Source organism: Amblyomma mixtum, chromosome 1 (genome assembly GCF_055824585.1).
Source record: "Amblyomma mixtum isolate Tamu chromosome 1, ASM5582458v1, whole genome shotgun sequence".
NCBI classification, from domain to species: domain Eukaryota; kingdom Metazoa; phylum Arthropoda; class Arachnida; order Ixodida; family Ixodidae; genus Amblyomma; species Amblyomma mixtum.
The window spans coordinates 4254313-4262396 of NC_143012.1; the positions used below are offsets into that span (position 1 = coordinate 4254313).

At 46.5% G+C, this 8084-nt stretch overlaps 1 long non-coding RNA gene across 1 annotated transcript in view; it reads right to left on the reverse strand.

Moving 5' to 3' along the window:
• Window positions 1–3266, reverse strand: part of LOC149365295 (uncharacterized) — a 16161-nt gene extending 12895 nt beyond the window's left edge. Inside the window, exon 1 of the long non-coding RNA XR_016290465.1 lies at window positions 3105–3266. This is a non-coding gene — a long non-coding RNA (uncharacterized LOC149365295). The remainder of the gene's footprint in view (window positions 1–3104) is intronic.
• Between the last annotated feature and the right edge of the window lie 4818 nt (window positions 3267–8084).

The window sequence follows — 8084 nt, forward strand, 5'->3', positions numbered from 1 at the left end:
GTCGGGAACATGGCAAAAGTCAATTGCTGAATTTCTTAAAGGCAAGCTCAACCTACTGAGTATCGATGATCCGTTTTTGGTGAAGGATTCCCAACAGATTATAACTTTTCTGGACAATCACAAAGACAGTCGGTTCATGGCGTGCTCGTTTGATATAAAGGATCTATATTATTCCTTGCCACATCAGGAGTTGCTTCAATGCGTGGCTGATTGTATTGATCAGTTTGGAAGTGTAGCATTCCAAAATGAAACGGGAATGTGCGTGAGCAATTTTCTGGAAATGTTGTCCTTCTATTTGGCTGCCACGTGCGTCACTTGGAATGATGCGGTTTATCGGCAGAAGAAAGGTGTTTGCATCGGGTCGTGTATCGCGCCAGTTCTAAGTAACATTTTCCTTGCCCAGTGTGACAGAAAGTTGGCTATCCTGTTGCGAGATCAAAACAAAGTTGTTGGCGTTAAAGTGTTCCGGTTTGTGGATGACTTTTTAGTGGTCTTTAATCACCTTGACGGTATTTATGACTCTGCTGTGCAAGAGCTACTTGCTGTTTTTAGTAAAACCCTTAACCCACTAATAATCACATATGAAGAAATGAACGAAGGCACGATACGCTTCCTCGATATCAAGCTGTCACTGGCGTCTGATGGGACATTTTGGATGTATCAGCCTAGAGGTAACAAAGGTTTGCTTCCGTTCAGCTCTGCACATTCAAAATTAGTGAAGAGGGCAATCGTGAGGTTATGCTTTCAAAATGCGTTGAAGAAATCTTGCCCGGAATTAGTCAAAGAAAGTTTTGAGCAGCAGGTGGTGAGGCTAAGGGAAGCAGGCTATCCGGATCAGGTTTTAGTGTCGGTGGCAAAAAGCATGCTCAAGAAATTTGGCAAAAAGGGTACGGTGCCTAGCAAGGAGGGAGAAAAACAAAAGGAGAAAACGGTGGTGATTCCGTACATTCATGGGGTGTCCCATAATCTTAAAAGAATTGGTGCGAAGGTAAAAACTAGGGTCGTTTTTTCAGCCCCGGACAAATTGGAAAACTTATGCAAAATAGTAACGTACCCAGAAAGAAAAACTAAGGGGTGTAAAAAGAAACACCAAGTCCCCATGGTCGCATGCGCAGAAGGAGTCGTATACAGGTTGCCGCTTACATGTGGCAAAGCATATGTAGGCCAAACGGGGCGATGTTTGAATGAGCGGCTCCGGGAACATCGGAAGAACATGGAACGGAAAAGCGATGGGAATTTGGTGGTTCATTGTCAAGAGTGTAAATGTGTACCTTCCTATAACGAGACGAAGATAGTAAGCAGGAACCGTGACCAAACGGCGCGTGAAATAATTGAAGCCATGAGCATAGCGGACAGTGGGGATGCATGCGTGAGTAGCACGTCCCTTTCACTACTATCAAAGGAAAGGGCATTTTTGCAAAAGGGAAGGTAGGACTGGACATGTGACGAGACAGTTTGTCGATTTTTTATCATCCGGGTGTTACCATCTTCCATTTTTATCAGCTGCTGGTGTGCATAAAGAGCAGTGTTTCCCGAATAAAGATTCAGTTGTAAGTCCAGCGCTATGTGTGTGTGTCTCTATCTTTCAGTCCGTGTCTTTTAAGCGCAGGTATATTTCAATATGGCAAACCAACTCGCCCAACAAACCACTCGGTTATGACTAGCCTGTCGAAACAATACTCATATACTCGAACTTACCGTAAGCGGTTTTTTAAGTAACTATGGAGTAGATCTAGGGTTTTTCCGCGCACACCGTAGCCATGAAACTCATGGAGGCGAATAGTGTGCTGTATGCAGTCAAATGCCTTGCGAAAACTAAGAAACAAACCCAAGGTGTACCTTTACTCCTCAATATTATCGGTGAAAGCAGTGCTTGTTCGGTGGACCTGTTCTTTAAGAATCCGTACTGTGTAGAAGATATAACGTTGTTTGTCGAAAAAGTTTTTCAATCTGCTGTTAATCGCAGCCTCAAATACTTTTGATAATACAGGTAATACTGAAATAGGCCTATAATTGGAGATTTCATTCCTGTCACTGCGTTTATAGATTGGGCACACACGAGTAATCTTTAAGTCGCCTGGGTACACTCCCGCTTCAAACGTAAGATTTTGAATGTGAGCCAACATGCCAGATAGAGATGAAGAGACGTACTTAAACGGCGCAGCTCCTACGGGGTCATACCCAGGCGATATGTTATTCCTAGTGTTTCTGATTAATGATTCTACATCATTTGGAGTTGTTGGGGCAAACACTACAGAATTAGGCAATGGTGAAGTAGTGAGTTGATTCTACATCATTTGGAGTTGTTGACTGCATGATGAAGTTGGAGCGGAAATAAAAGTCACTACACAGCTAAGTTAATTCAGGCCATTTTGTTTAAATCGTCAAGTTCGAGGATACTGAGGACATCGGTTCCTTCAGACTGCCTTCCAAAAATTTTTCCACCATTTGTCCACACACAGCACGGAGCACTTTCTTGCTTGCTGGAGTCACATGCTCGTTCACATACACTGCATCATCATCAGACAAGCCGAGTGTCTTGTTTGTCGTCTCGTGCTTCCTAGCTTTTGCCAGGAGCGCATGCCGCCTATGCCGACGCACAAACCGAACTACAATGTTCTGCTCTCCAGAGTTTTGCGTATTAAGATGTCGATATCCTAGTCAGTGATTGGTGCACCAACGATATTGCAGATTTCCTTAACGATGACAGTAGGATCATAGACGTTTTTCACACCCTTTATTTCCAAGTTGTTCGAGCGGCTGTATTGAGCAAGCTCCTCTACTTTCAGCATAAGACGCTTGTTTTCCGCTCTCAGAGTTTCGTTGAGCTTTAGCACTTCGCTAACTTGCTGCCTAAGTGCTGTGACCTCAAAGCTAATGTTTCTTGCTTCGTCGCATGTGTCACTGCAAAAATGTGCACTATCTTTCAGTGAACGTAGTTCCGCTCTCATTTCTCTCTTGAAGTCTTCGAGGGCCTTCGCAATTTCCTTCGTCACAGTAAGGAAAGTTCAAGCAACAAACATACAGCAAATTTACACGTTTTGACAGCAGTGCACGGCTGGATAACAAAAGCGGTAGCAGCAGTAACGTATACTAGCGCTTACCTGCGAAGAAAGCGGGAGCGATGGGCGAACTGCTGGCGCACTGCTGCCAAGCTGTGCACCAGTCTCTTGCATTGACGTCGTAGGCAGCTGGGGGCGGAAGGCTAATGCGCTCGATCACCGGAAGATGCAACGCAGCAGATCCGCTTCGAGCAGACGATGTGTCACGCACTGGCGGGGAGAAAGCGGTGTCCACAGACGAAACGGCGAAGAAAGCGGGAGCGATGTGCGAGCGGCTGGCGCACTGTGCCACAGTGTAGCCAAACAGCCAAACTGTAGCACTGCTACCAAACACCCATAAGCCCTAAAACATACTTAATTTAGCACGGTGCATCAGAGGTGTAGGGGATGTGTGGTTGGAATCGTGCGACGGTGATTGCAACCAAACGTTGAGACGCGCGGTTGGAATCACCGCGTCTCGGTGATTCCAACCGAATCACCGAGGCAAATCACCGAGAAGTGAATCGAATCACCGATAAGTGACGGCACGGAGACGCGTTCTTAAACAAATGAAAACTGTATGAAGCTCTCCGGCACAGATACAATACACAATAAAAACCGTTGTCCTTGCTTGCTGTCGAAAAGCCCACTGACGTGGCGAGGAAGCCCGGCCGTTTTCTCTGGACACAGGCTGTTTCGCGGCCACACCCGCCTCGAGGGCGCCGCTGACGAAATCCGATCCCGGTCCAGCCACCAGCGCTCAAAGCCGTGAGTCGCCTTGCACTGTACACCCCCCCCCCCCCCCCCTCCCCACACGCATGGTGCGTTGACTTTCTTCCGGCAACAAAAGACACAGCTATAAGCGAGAAAAAGGGTTTTAAAAAGTGCGGCCAACAAAGGTTCAGTTGCCCAGTGGCCTCGTGTCGTGTGTGTGTCGTCTCTCGTTGGCTGTTGATCTCCTTACGCATAATGCACACGGGGTACCGGGGAGATATGCTAGCCGTGTTCAGGATAGGGCGGGAGTTTGCCTTACTTGTCAAGTGAGCTATTTTGTGGCACCCGTTCTAGAGCGCCAAGAGGCGGTCCGCATCCGCTTCCGTCCGGATTGGTAACAAGGAAGGTGATAGGAATGCATGAGCTGGCATCGTCCGTTCAGCGCTGCTTATCACTTTCCTCGCTGCTTTTGCAAAAGTCGGGCCAACAGACGCGAAACTTTTCGTCTCGCCGTTCCAGAGCGGGCGCTGCAAAATAGGTCACTTTCAAAGTAGTGGTGTGCCGTTGTGGTAATATACAGAGTGTTTTTTTTAACCGTTTGCAGATTAAAAAAAAATAGGAACCGATAGTATCGTGAACGCCGCCTTCGCGGAATGTATACATTCGGCTCGGCAGACACACGATAAGGACATAGCGGTCAAATTTATTTCATTAATTGGCCAAATTTCGTTAATTGTCTTTTTAACTCTTCACTTTACGCTGCATATTGCAATCGCAATTTCGGAGACTAGTGATTCAAAGCAAATACAATTTGCAGCGTGTCCCTAAGTGCAACAGGTATTGAGATATTCGCGATTGAATTTTCAGCCTTTTAGGATCCGATTCGGGCACTGAACGCTCAGAGTGCGCCGGAAATCTCGCCCATGGTACTACGCGAGAGACTGACGAAATGATGACGTCAACCGACGGCACAAAGGCTTATAGCTGCGACTGCGGCAGGCAGGCGCTCGAGAAGGGCGCAATGTGACTGCCTCCGTGAGGTGAGGAGCACGCGCTCTTTTTTCGTCATTGGCATTGAACTTGGAGGCACGTTTCCTACCGTCAGCGGCTTCGAAAAAACAGCACGGTGATAACGCGCGAGATTTCCCTTTCCGCTCTGGCTCGGACAAGAAAGGACCAGTGGTTGATCGGCTTGAGATTTATTATTTTTCACAGGAATCTCCTCTGGTCCGCTGCCGGCTGTCGATTCTGTTAACAGGACGAACAAGACTGCTGCAATGCTATACCTATGAACTGCGAATGCGCATTGGAATGGCAGGGCAGCTGTAACCGCGATACTCGTTGACCGAGAAGGTGCCGATGGTTGTCGCCTGTGTAAAAGCGAATGGCAACGCTCGCCTCGCTCAAGACTCTACGCCTCCGAGAATTCTAACAGCCCGATTCCGCCACATACGATGTTCGCAAAAATGCACAAACTGTTCCGGACCACAGGACCAGTGTTTCATTCAAGGAAGGCAAAAGGAGTTATCCTGAGTGAAGAATTCGAAATAGATGTTCTCGCCTACGTTCGTGCATACCCCGAAGCCAGCATCCGTCAAATCGTTGGGGCCGTTGGATCCTCGAGCCGCTATTCAGAGAGTGCTCAAGACGCATAGTTTTTATCCTTACCACATATCGCTGCATCAGGATCTCAGTGAAGACTATTATAAAAAGCGGTATGAATTCAGCAACTGGGCGTTAATAAAATGTAACGAAGACTAAGACTTTTTTAGGAAAGTTCTGTGGACGGACGAGGCCCACTTTTGACGTAATGGGGAAGTCAATGTACACAACACCCACTACTGGTCTGATCAAAACCCGCACTGTCTCCGGGAACTCCACCACCATGTCCGGTGGTCAGTGCATGTCTGCTGTGGCATTTACTCAAATTGAGTAGTGGGGCCGTACTTTCTGGAAGAAAATCGAACAATCAAGTCATACACAGCGAGCATTCTAAGTGGTGTTGCCAGCGATTTCATGTCCGAGATCCTGTTAAGTCAAGTCCACGGCTCGTGGTTTCAGCACGACGGGGCGCCTGCGCACACCTCGTCGCGTGCAAGGGATTGGCTCGACAGCAACTTCCCCGGTCAGTGGATAGGGCGCGGTGGAGTCATGTTCTGGCCACGTAGGTCACTCGACCTAACTCCATTAGACTCCTTTCTTTGGGGTTGCGTCAAGAACGAAGTCTACACAACTGAACCCGAAGACGTGACAGACCTCAAAGAATCAATGCATGTGCGAATATACCCCCGCAGGTTGTGAAAAGAGTGATGGAGACCATGAAGGAGAGATTCGTGGCATGCGTGGCGGTTGAAGGCAAGCACTTTGAGCATTATTGATGCACAAAACCTAGCCACCGAGATACGACGGGGCAACAATTATCATTTCACGTCTTTTGAAATTGCTTTGGATGAAAAATAATAACGCACAAGCAAACAACTTGTACACACCGTTCCTTTCTTGGCCGATCCAGTGCTGAAAGGGAAATCTCGCGCGTTATCACCGTGCTGTTTTTTCGAAGCCGCTGACGGTAGGAAACGTGCCTCCAAGTTCAATGCCAATGACGAAAAAAGAGCGCGTGCTCCTCACCTCACGGAGGCAGTCACATTGCGCCCTTCTCGAGCGCCTGCCTGCCGCAGTCGCAGCTATAAGCCTTTGTGCCGTCGGTTGACGTCATCATTTCGTCAGTCTCTCGCGTAGTACCATGGGCGAGATTTCCGGCGCACTCTGAGCGTTCAGTGCCCGAATCGGATCCTAAAAGGCTGAAAATTCAATCGCGAATATCTCAATACCTGTTGCACTTAGGGACACGCTGCAAATTGTATTTGCTTTGAATCACTAGTCTCCGAAATTGCGATTGCAATATGCAGCGTAAAGTGAAGAGTTAAAAAGACAATTAACGAAATTTGGCCAATTAATGAAATAAATTTGACCGCTATGTCCTTATCGTGTGTCTGCCGAGCCGAATGTATACATTCCGCGAAGGCGGCGTTCACGATACTATCGGTTCCTATTTTTTTTAAATCTGTAAGCGGTTAAAAAAAACACCCGTATAGCTATGTGCGCTCACCTCTTTGCCAGTTTCTGTTTCACCCTCCTTGGCAAGCTAGCATTCCTAGCTTGCACTGCTGACGCGAAGAAAGAGCATTTTTCAGAATCTGGAATCTTATTTGGCTATTATGTGCTAATGGCTATCTAAAAAGCTCTGATTACAAAGTGAGACCTAAATGCAACAGTTGAGGTTGGCTGTTAATTATTTCGCAGTCAGTGTTAGATAAACATTTCAAAGTATAATTTAGTTAACCAGTTTACTGCTTTCAATAAATAAAGTCGGTCTATATTTAAACCGCAACCAAATATACCAACCTGCCAAAGCTAAACAAGCGCTTGAGTGGCAGTGCTAGCAGTTGAAAGCATCTGGAAGCTTAGTAAAGCATGAAATGCATTGCAGAATGGAGAGTTTAACAAACATCGGTAGGAAGTTTTACGGAGACATGCGTAAATAAACAAAATTTCTTCATTTTGTTTGCGAGAATTAATAGCAATATTCAAGCCGGCAGCGTGCTATGAGTAAGTGACACATAGAACGGTCTAGTGTGCTCGCCGTATTTAGTACGAACTGGAGGAAATCTATGATATCGCTCACATGGACGGACAGTTCGCCTAGCCACACGCGCAACACAAAAATCAGAAGTCTTAAAACGTCTCCCCAGTTTTATGACGTCAATTGCCACTTACTAAACAAAAACTATTTTTACCTCAACGAAACTACTATTTCAAAATATTACCCAAGATATTCGTTCAGACACTAGGAACAGTTGCACCTATCGTGTTCTCGGGGCGTCTGATTAGTGCTCGGTTAGGTGGCACCACTTGCCGGTTGCTTCGTGAGACGCCCTTATGAATCGCATGCTAAAATGCTACTTGAATAGGAACATGCCTTTTAGAAATAAATTCATTCATTCACATGCGTCATTTTCATTGTCACGAAAGATGTACCCCACCCACTACCTTGTTGGTGACAGACACAAGACCACTTACTATACGTTGGTCGTCTGCGCTGTCGTTAAGCGGTTGAATTTCCCTTTCACCGCGCAATTCAACTTTGTTTAGAGATTTATATTAGGGAAATGATGACAATGTCGTCGAGGGCTGCGTACTCTCGACCACTTAACGCGACCTCTTACCAAGCTTTTTCCGGCGAATAAAATGTTTTACAAACAATTTTACAATCAGTAGGGAAATGTCGTTACACCTTGCTTATTATGTATTATTATTCACTCTTACTCT